This window comes from Piliocolobus tephrosceles, chromosome 19 (assembly GCF_002776525.5).
Source record: "Piliocolobus tephrosceles isolate RC106 chromosome 19, ASM277652v3, whole genome shotgun sequence".
Classification (NCBI taxonomy): Eukaryota; Metazoa; Chordata; class Mammalia; order Primates; family Cercopithecidae; genus Piliocolobus; species Piliocolobus tephrosceles.
Genome location: NC_045452.1, coordinates 22,425,598 through 22,433,646, shown reverse-complemented (window position 1 = coordinate 22,433,646; position 8,049 = coordinate 22,425,598). Strand labels below are relative to the sequence as shown.

Below are 8,049 nucleotides of genomic sequence, written 5' to 3'. Positions count from 1 at the left end.
CCTCGCCGCCGCTCGGCCAGTTCCAGACTTTCCTCAGAGATGAGATCATCTCCCCGTTACCCATTGGCTGCGTCCTGCCGCCACTCACAGGAAGTCACGCCTCCGTCTTCGCCTTCTTCGTGCTGCTTCCTTCTCCGCCCGCCCCTTAGTCCGACGATAACGACCCCGATCAGGCCTCTGATTGGCTAGCGCCGCCGTCACTTCTCCAGCGGACAGTCTTCAGGACGGGAGGCGGGCGTGGTGGGCGGGCCCGCAGCTTCCGCGGCTGAGAGGAGCCGGCGGCGGCAGTGTCTGTGGTGGCCGCGGCGGCGAGAGCGACGGTCCCATCCTACCCACCTTCTCCGTTGCCGCTGGCCACACGCCCTCCGCTGGCGGCGACTTCCCAGCTCCGTACGCCGGGGCTGGACAGTGAACCTCGAGAGGAGACGCGGGCGGCCAGAGCCGGAGTGGGGCGAGCCGCGGAACCCGGCCGGGAGCCGCGTGAGGCGGTGAGTGGGAGTCCGGGCTGGGGACCCCTCCCCCACCGCGGCCCCGCCCCGCCCGGAGCATCCTTTTTCTCCCGACCCCGCTGCGCACGCCCTCGAGGGGTCGGGCAAAGCGGCCCTCGCGTCCCGGGCCCTCTTCCCGCCGGCCTTCTGCCCCTGCCCTCAGGGCCTGAGTCGCAGAGCGGCGGTCACTGTGCCGGGGCTGGGACCCGGGCCGGGGCCAGGCCGGGCGGGCGGGCGCGGTCCTGCACCTGTGCACCGCCTGACGGGGCCGTGCTGCGCGGGGCGGGGAGGCACGGAGGTCCTCGCCCTTGCTTCTCCCGGGGTGTGTTTTGATTGCAGGGACGGGGTGTCGTCCGCTTTCTCTGGGGTCTTGTGCAGACCTTCAGGATCAAAGTGCAGTCCTTGGGATTCCCAGGCAGGGAGACTCAGTTGGAGTTGTTGGTGCCAGTATAGCAACCTGAATGCTGCCAGGTGTACCGGGCTCTGCAGATCTGAAACTTGATGGCCAAGAACTTTACCCTCTAAGAGAGCGTCTGTCAGGACACTGATTGCAGTCCACCCTCCCCGCTTCGGGTACTTTTGATACTCCATAGTGCCTAGGGCTGGACCTTTTGAGACGACTCCCAAACCTACCACTTGCTAGCTATGTAATCTTGTGCCTTGGTTTCCTCGTCTGAAAAATGAGGATAATAGCACTAGTAGCATACGGCTGTTTGTTGTAAGTGTCGAATGAAATAATACACGTGAAACGTTTAAGACAGTGCTTGGCCCATAGTAAGGGCCCAAGGAATGTTTGCTTTTGGGATGTTGAGAATGACTGGTTTGGCAGTCATTAAGCACTAGCCCAGCTTGGCTTTGTCAAGAGTTCTCTCTGTTGTCTGCCTATTATGCAGCGTAACGAAAGGGCAGTTGAACGGTTAACTGCTTGCCAGCCTCTATTTGGCATGAAGTGTGTGTATATACAGGAATGTGGAATACATCACTTAAATATAATAATGGAATTACCCCATGCTTCATATGTTTTTGCATAGTTTTAAACTCATAAGACGTCTGGAATGTCCCCGAGTTGCAAGTTTTTGAGATCTTTTCAGGGTCTTTTCTACATCAAGCCGAAACCTGTAACATAAGACTTAACTGTCAATAAGATGTTAAACTTACATGTTTTATTTCAGAAGACCCCCAGAACTCCAAATGTCATTTATGCGGTTTTACTGTTGAAAAACAGTCATCTCCTGGGGGTGAGGTGGTACAGCCAGCTGGCCCGCAGCCCTATGACTGCAGGGTGGGGAACCTTTGGCTGGAAATTATTAAACTAAGTTTTGCCTAATGTCGTTTGCATATTTCGTAGTGGATCAAAGGGCTTTATGTTACTATTTCTTATTGAAATGATTTAGAAAGAAGCGATCCATTACTGCGTTCTTTAAAAACACCTGCAAAGAAAATATCTGTAGTCTAGCTCTAGTGTTTGTTTCAGTTTTTGGCCAGTAACTGTTAAGAAGAGCCCCTCTTTAAGAAGGCTTCCAAAAGTCACATCCACTTGAATAAGTTATTTAGAGTCAAATCAAGAGAGGTGGAAGAGTAATATGTATCCCATCACCCAAAAGTATTTATTGGAGACTTTCCATGTCCTCAGTACTCTGCCAGATGCTATTAGGGAGTGATTAAAAAGAGTACGAAATAGAATCAGCCTGTAAAGGGCAAAACCATAAAGTTTGGGTCACCCGGTAGTAATTACAAGTACTACTTAAGGGATGACTTCATTTATTCATTCAGCAGACTTTTTGTTCCATGTTTGTAATGTGCCAGGTGTTTTTCTAAGGGCTGGGGCTATCAAGATAAGTGAGATACTGTCGCTGCTCATGAGGAGCTCACAGTCTAGTGAGAGAGGCAAAAAAATGGCAGATGATTGTAACGCACTGGAATAAACTCTAAATCCAGACTTTACTGGGAGAGTCAAGGGAGCTTTTCCTGTGGATGTATGGAAGGCTTCAAAGAAAATGGCATTTGAGCTGAATGTTAACCCAAATGAAGGAGAGGAAATTCCGAAGAGAAATAACAGCTTGGAAAGGTTTTCTGGTAGGCTGGGCACAGTGGCTTAAGCCTCTAATCCTAGCACTTTGGGAGGCCAAGGCAGGAGGATCACTTGAGGCCAGGAGTTCGAGTTGAGACCCGCTTGGGCAACATAGTGATACCTTGTCTCCACAAAAAAATTAAAGAATTAGCAGACGTGGTGGCTTGCACCTGTAGTCCCAGCTACTCAGGAGGCTGAGGCAGGAGGATCCCTTGAGCCCAGGAGTTTGTGGTGGCACTAAACTATATTCACACTGCACTCCATCCTGAACATGCAGTGAGACCCTGTCTCAAAAGGAAAGAAAAAAAAAATCCTGATAAATCTTCTGATATACCAGTTATAAGCCCCAGGGAAGGAGAAGGAAACTAACATTCCTTGATGCCCACTATATAAAAGTTAGGCTTTGATTGTGTTGCTTAAGGATAGGGAAATAGGCTGCAATTAGTTAAATAACTCATTTAGGGATACAGGGTTAACAGAACCAGGACTTGAATCTCTGACTTAAAAGTGTGGTATACTCTTCCTTTTAACATGCTTTTGTAGAGGTAAATATAAAAGAGGTTAGAAAGTTCTACCCATATTATTATTATTATCATTTTATCACATCTGTTACAAGTTACTTTCTATGAAATGTTTCATATTTGATTTAGAGTCACTAAGGCGATGTAATAAATAAAGGTTGTCTTTATTTGTATATTTATGCTTATAAATTTGGTAGTATTTCCTAAAAGTATGGCCTGTGGGAACATTCAGTAAAAATGGAGTACATTGATATATACAGATTCTATATGAAGCACTTTACTAACTTTGTTAAACAGGTATCAACTTTCTTTGAGAGTGCAGCTTAAATACTTATTTAAGTGTATTTAAAAAAGGATTTGTAGATTTACGGCCATTTAATTTACAAAGGGGAAATTAGAATTTTTAAGTCGTATTAACAAAGATTATTGTATTATATTTAGAGAAAACACTGTGGCAAGCTCAAATACTACTGTAAGCTCCCCAGGGGTGAAGATATTTGTTTTTCTTCCCAGCTTCAAGAGCAGTTCTTGGGACATAGCAGCTGCTCAGTAAATATTTCTTGAATATAAGATGAACGTGAACAAATATATATTTACTCCGTGTTCTTGTGTGAAATATAGTCACATAAATGCTAGGGTTGGTAGTTGCAATTGACAAACATAAGGAACATTTTTATCTACTGAGAAAAAGCTTTGGTCAGGAGGTTATATTTCAGGTTTTTGAAAGAGAAGAGGGCCGGGCGCGGTGGCTCAAGCCTGTAATTCCAGCACTTTGGGAGGCCAAGATGGGCGGATCATGAGGTCAGGAGATCGAGACCATCCTGGCTAACACGGTGAAACCCCGTCTCTACTAAAAAATACAAAAAACTAGCCGGGCGAGGTGGCGGCCGCCTGTAGTCCCAGCTACTCGGGAGGCTGAGGCAGGAGAATGGCGTGAACCTGGGAGGCGGAGCTTGCAGTGAGCTGAGATCCAGCCACTGCACTCCAGCCCGGGCGACAGAGCGAGACTCCGTCTCAAAAAAAAAAAAAAAAAAAAAAGACAAAGAAGAGATAAAACGTTGATGGATTATGGACGAAGTGGTATAGGCTTGGGGAGTAGTTTTTATAGATGAATACATTTTGGAAGAAAGGGAACATTGAACGAAGAAAGTGACCCACTGACACAATTCAGCAAATATGGGTACTGTTTATGTCTAAGGCCTTAATAGAGTTTTGAGAATCAAGGAAATAGCCTCCGCTCTCCAGGAACTTAGAGCTTTGGAGAGCGGGTGTGTTAGCTGTCTTCCTGTGTAACAGATTACCTCGAAAGTTAGTGTTCAAGACAATTAACATTTCTTATTTTTCACAGTTTCTGTGAGTCAGGAATTTGGAATCAGCTTGGCTGAGTGATTCAAACTCAGGTCTCTCAAAAAATTGGAATAATGGCTGGGCGTGGTGGCTCACACATGTATTCTCAGCATTTTGGGAGAGTGAGGCAGGTGGATCCCTTGAGGTCAGGAGATCGAGATCAGCCTGGCCAACATGGTGAAACCCTGTCTCTACTAAAAATGCAAAAATTAGGCAGATTTGGTGATGCACGCATGTAGTCCCAACTACTCAGGTGGCTGAGGCACGAGAATCGCTTGAACCTGGGAGGCAGAGGTTGCAGTGAGCCAAGATTGCGCCACTGCACTCCAGCCTGGGGGACAGAGTGAGACTTTATCTCAAAAAAAAAAAAAAAAAAAAAAAAAAAAATTAGCCAGGACTGGCAGCCCATGCCTGTAATCCCAGCCACTCAGGAGGCTGAGGCATAAGAATTGCTTGAACCAGGGAGGTGGAGGTTGGCCTCTCTGCATGAATGCCTTCATGGCATGACAGCCAGCTTGCCTCAGAGCATGTAATACAAAAGACTAAGCTGCTGCATTGCCTTTTATGACTTAACTTCAGAAGTCACATACCATCATTTCTCTAGTATTCTGTTGGCTACACATTGTGGGAAGGGACTACACAAGAATGTAAATGGCAGGAGGTGAGGGTCATTGGGGGCCATCTTGGAGGCTGGCCACCACAGTGGGTAAAGTAGAAAATGTTTTTTTTTTTTTTTTTTTTTTTTTTTGAGATGGAGTCTCACTCTGTCACCCAGGCTGGAGTGCAGTGGCGCGATCTCGGCTCACTGCAAGCTCCGCCTCCCGGGTTCAAGCCATTCTCCTGTCTCAGCCTCCCGAGTAGCTGGGACTGCAGGCGCCCTCCACCACGCCTGGCTAATTTTTTGTATTTTTAGTAGAGACGGGGTTTCACCGTGTTAGCCAGGATGGCCTCGATCTCTTGACCTTGTGATCTGCCCCCTTCGGCCTCCCAAAGCACTGGGATTACAGGTGTGAGCCACCGCGCCTGGCCAAAGTAGAAGATGTTGAAAGAAGGTACTGAAGTGTTGAAGTAGGGGAGAGGGAGGGACTCAGAGTACGAAAGATTACCTTTGGAGGAATGAGGGAATGGGAGATATTTAATTCCTTTATCAGATATTTATAAATATTTATTGTGTGTTTACTATGTGGAGGTAGACAATTAGGTTCACATGAAATGTTTTAAGTAATTTAGGCCAGCATTGACATAAAGAAAAATATTTGAAATCTATGTATATGGTGAAGGTGGAGTCATTTTTTTTTTTATATTGATGAACACAGTAAGTTAGTGATAGATGGGCAGGTACAGAGCATAAGTAGTTAAGAACATAAATACCACAGTCATACTGCATAGATCAGAATCCTGGCACTACTTGCTGACTGTGTGTATGAACTTGCTGGCTGTGTGACTATGATACTCTTGCTACTTTATCTTCTCTGTGACTCACTAGCTGTAAAATGGGGATAAAAATGGGGCATATTGCTGCTGTGAGGATTAAATAAATTAAAAAATAAAGTCCCTGGAACAGCTTTACATGCATGTCATTTTCATGGTTATTATGATCATCGTTGGTTTTGGGCAGTAGCGTAGAACTGACTATGGGTGAATTAGTTTGGAATCAGAGAGATGAATGAATATAGACTGATATGAGTGTGCAGAAAGAGGCTTTTAAATGTTAACCATGGTTGCTTCACCATCGGTTTTTCTATGTCAAGTACCTACATCTAGATAATTTTTATTTTACAAAGTAGAGTGAACCAGTTACTTTAGGTGAATACCACAGTTAAAATAAGACCCAAGGAGGTGCACAGTTGCCATTAAGGGTGTCTCTTACCATCTGGGCTCTCTGTCTGCAGAATAGGTTTAGCCAGAAGCAGTACTTGAAAGAGCAGGTGCTTCACAGCAGCTAGGGCCCATAATAAAAATACCTAGAATGAGAACCTGTGTGGCTGAGTTTGAGGAACAAGGTTAATCTGGAGGGAATTTCAAAGGTACAGGCCTGTTGCTGTGGCTCATGCCTGTAATCTCAGCCATGTGAGAGGCTGAGACAGGAGGATTGCTTGAGCCTAGGAGGTTGAGGCTGCAATGAGCTGTGATCATACCACTGTGCTCCAGCCTGGTTAACAGATGAGACACTGTCTCAAGTAAATAAATAAATTAAGAAAGTTAATTATAAGAAACTTCTAGGCCGGGCGCGGTGGCTCAAGCCTGTAATCCCAGCACTTTGGGAGGCCGAGACGGGTGGATCATGAGGTCAGGAGATCGAGACCATCCTGGCTAACACGGTGAAACCCCGTCTCTACTAAAAAAATACAAAAATCTAGCCGGGCGAGGTGGCAGGCACCTGTAGTCCCAGCTACTCAGGAGGCTGAGGCAGGAGAATGGCGGGAACCCGGGAGGTGGAGCTTGCAGTGAGCTGAGATCCGACCACTGCACTCCAGCCTGGGTGATAGAGCGAGACTCCATCTCAACAACAACAACAAAAAAGAAACTTCTAAATCTGGAGTATGGAAGTTTTGGAATTCAAAAGATGGATTTTGTGAAACTCCATCAGTTTAGATAAACTCTTTAGAGGCAGTAGTCATCTTCCTAATGAAGATGACTTCCATTTAACTACTTTAGGAAGTAGATTTGTTACCTCAAAAGGAAAGGCAAGGAAATAGAAATGGATTCAGCTTTCTTCAAGTTGAAATCTGAAGTCTCTAATTTTGTACAACAGAAAAACGATTCTATTGACTTAAAAACTGCCCGGGTGTTTTTTGTTGGTTTCTTTTGTTTTGTTTTTAAAGAGACAGAGTCTCACTCTGTCATCCAGCTACCACACCAGTCCTGTACCTTTTTTTTTTATTTTTATTTTTTGAGAGAGTCTCATTCTCTTGCCCAGGCTAGAGCACAGTGGTGTGATCATGGCTCACTGCAACCGCTGCCTCCCAGGTTCAAGCGATTCTCCTGCATCAGCTTCCCAAGTACCTGGGATTACAGGTGTGTGCCACCACGCCTAGCTAATTTTTGTATTTTTTAGTAGAGGCAGGGTTTCACTGTATGTTGGCCAGGCTGATCTCAAACTCCTGACCTCAGATGATCCGCCTGCCTCGGCCTCCCAAAGCACTGGTATTATAAGCATGAGCTACTGTGCTTGGCCAGTCCTGTACCTTTTAAATGCCCTCCAGATTGACCTTGTCCCTCAGACTCAGCCACACGGGTTCTCATTCTAGGTATTTTTAGTGTGGACCCTAGTTCCACCCCTAAGCTCTTGTGAAGCATATGGTAGGATCATAGCTTACTGCAACCTCAAATTCCTTGTCTTAAGTAATTCTCCTGCCTCTGCCTTCTGAGTAGCTAGGACAACAGCATGCACCACTACGCTTGGCTAATTTTTTTTTTTTTTTTTGAGACAGAATCTTGCTCTGTCTCCCAGGCTGGAGTGCAGTGGCGCGATCTCCGCCTCCCAGGTTCAAGCAATTCTCCTGCTTCAGCCTCCCGAGTAGCTGGGATTACAGGTGCCCGCCACCACGCCCAGCTAATTTTTTGTATTTTTTTTAGTAGAGATGGGGTTTCACTATGTTGGCCAGGCTGGTCTCAAACT

The 8,049-nt window shown here is 46.1% G+C and overlaps 1 protein-coding gene across 3 annotated transcripts in view; it reads left to right on the top strand.

Annotated features, from left to right (window-relative positions):
- Window positions 1-246: 246 nt before the first annotated feature.
- Window positions 247-8,049, top strand: part of MRTFA (myocardin related transcription factor A) — a 222,449-nt gene continuing 214,646 nt past the window's right edge. The window contains exon 1 of one of the 3 annotated variants that reach the window (XM_023221912.2): window positions 247-488. The gene's annotated coding sequence lies outside the window, so the exon portion shown is untranslated. The remainder of the gene's footprint in view (window positions 489-8,049) is intronic. The other 2 variants (XM_023221913.1, XM_031934611.1) reach the window with 2 other exon arrangements.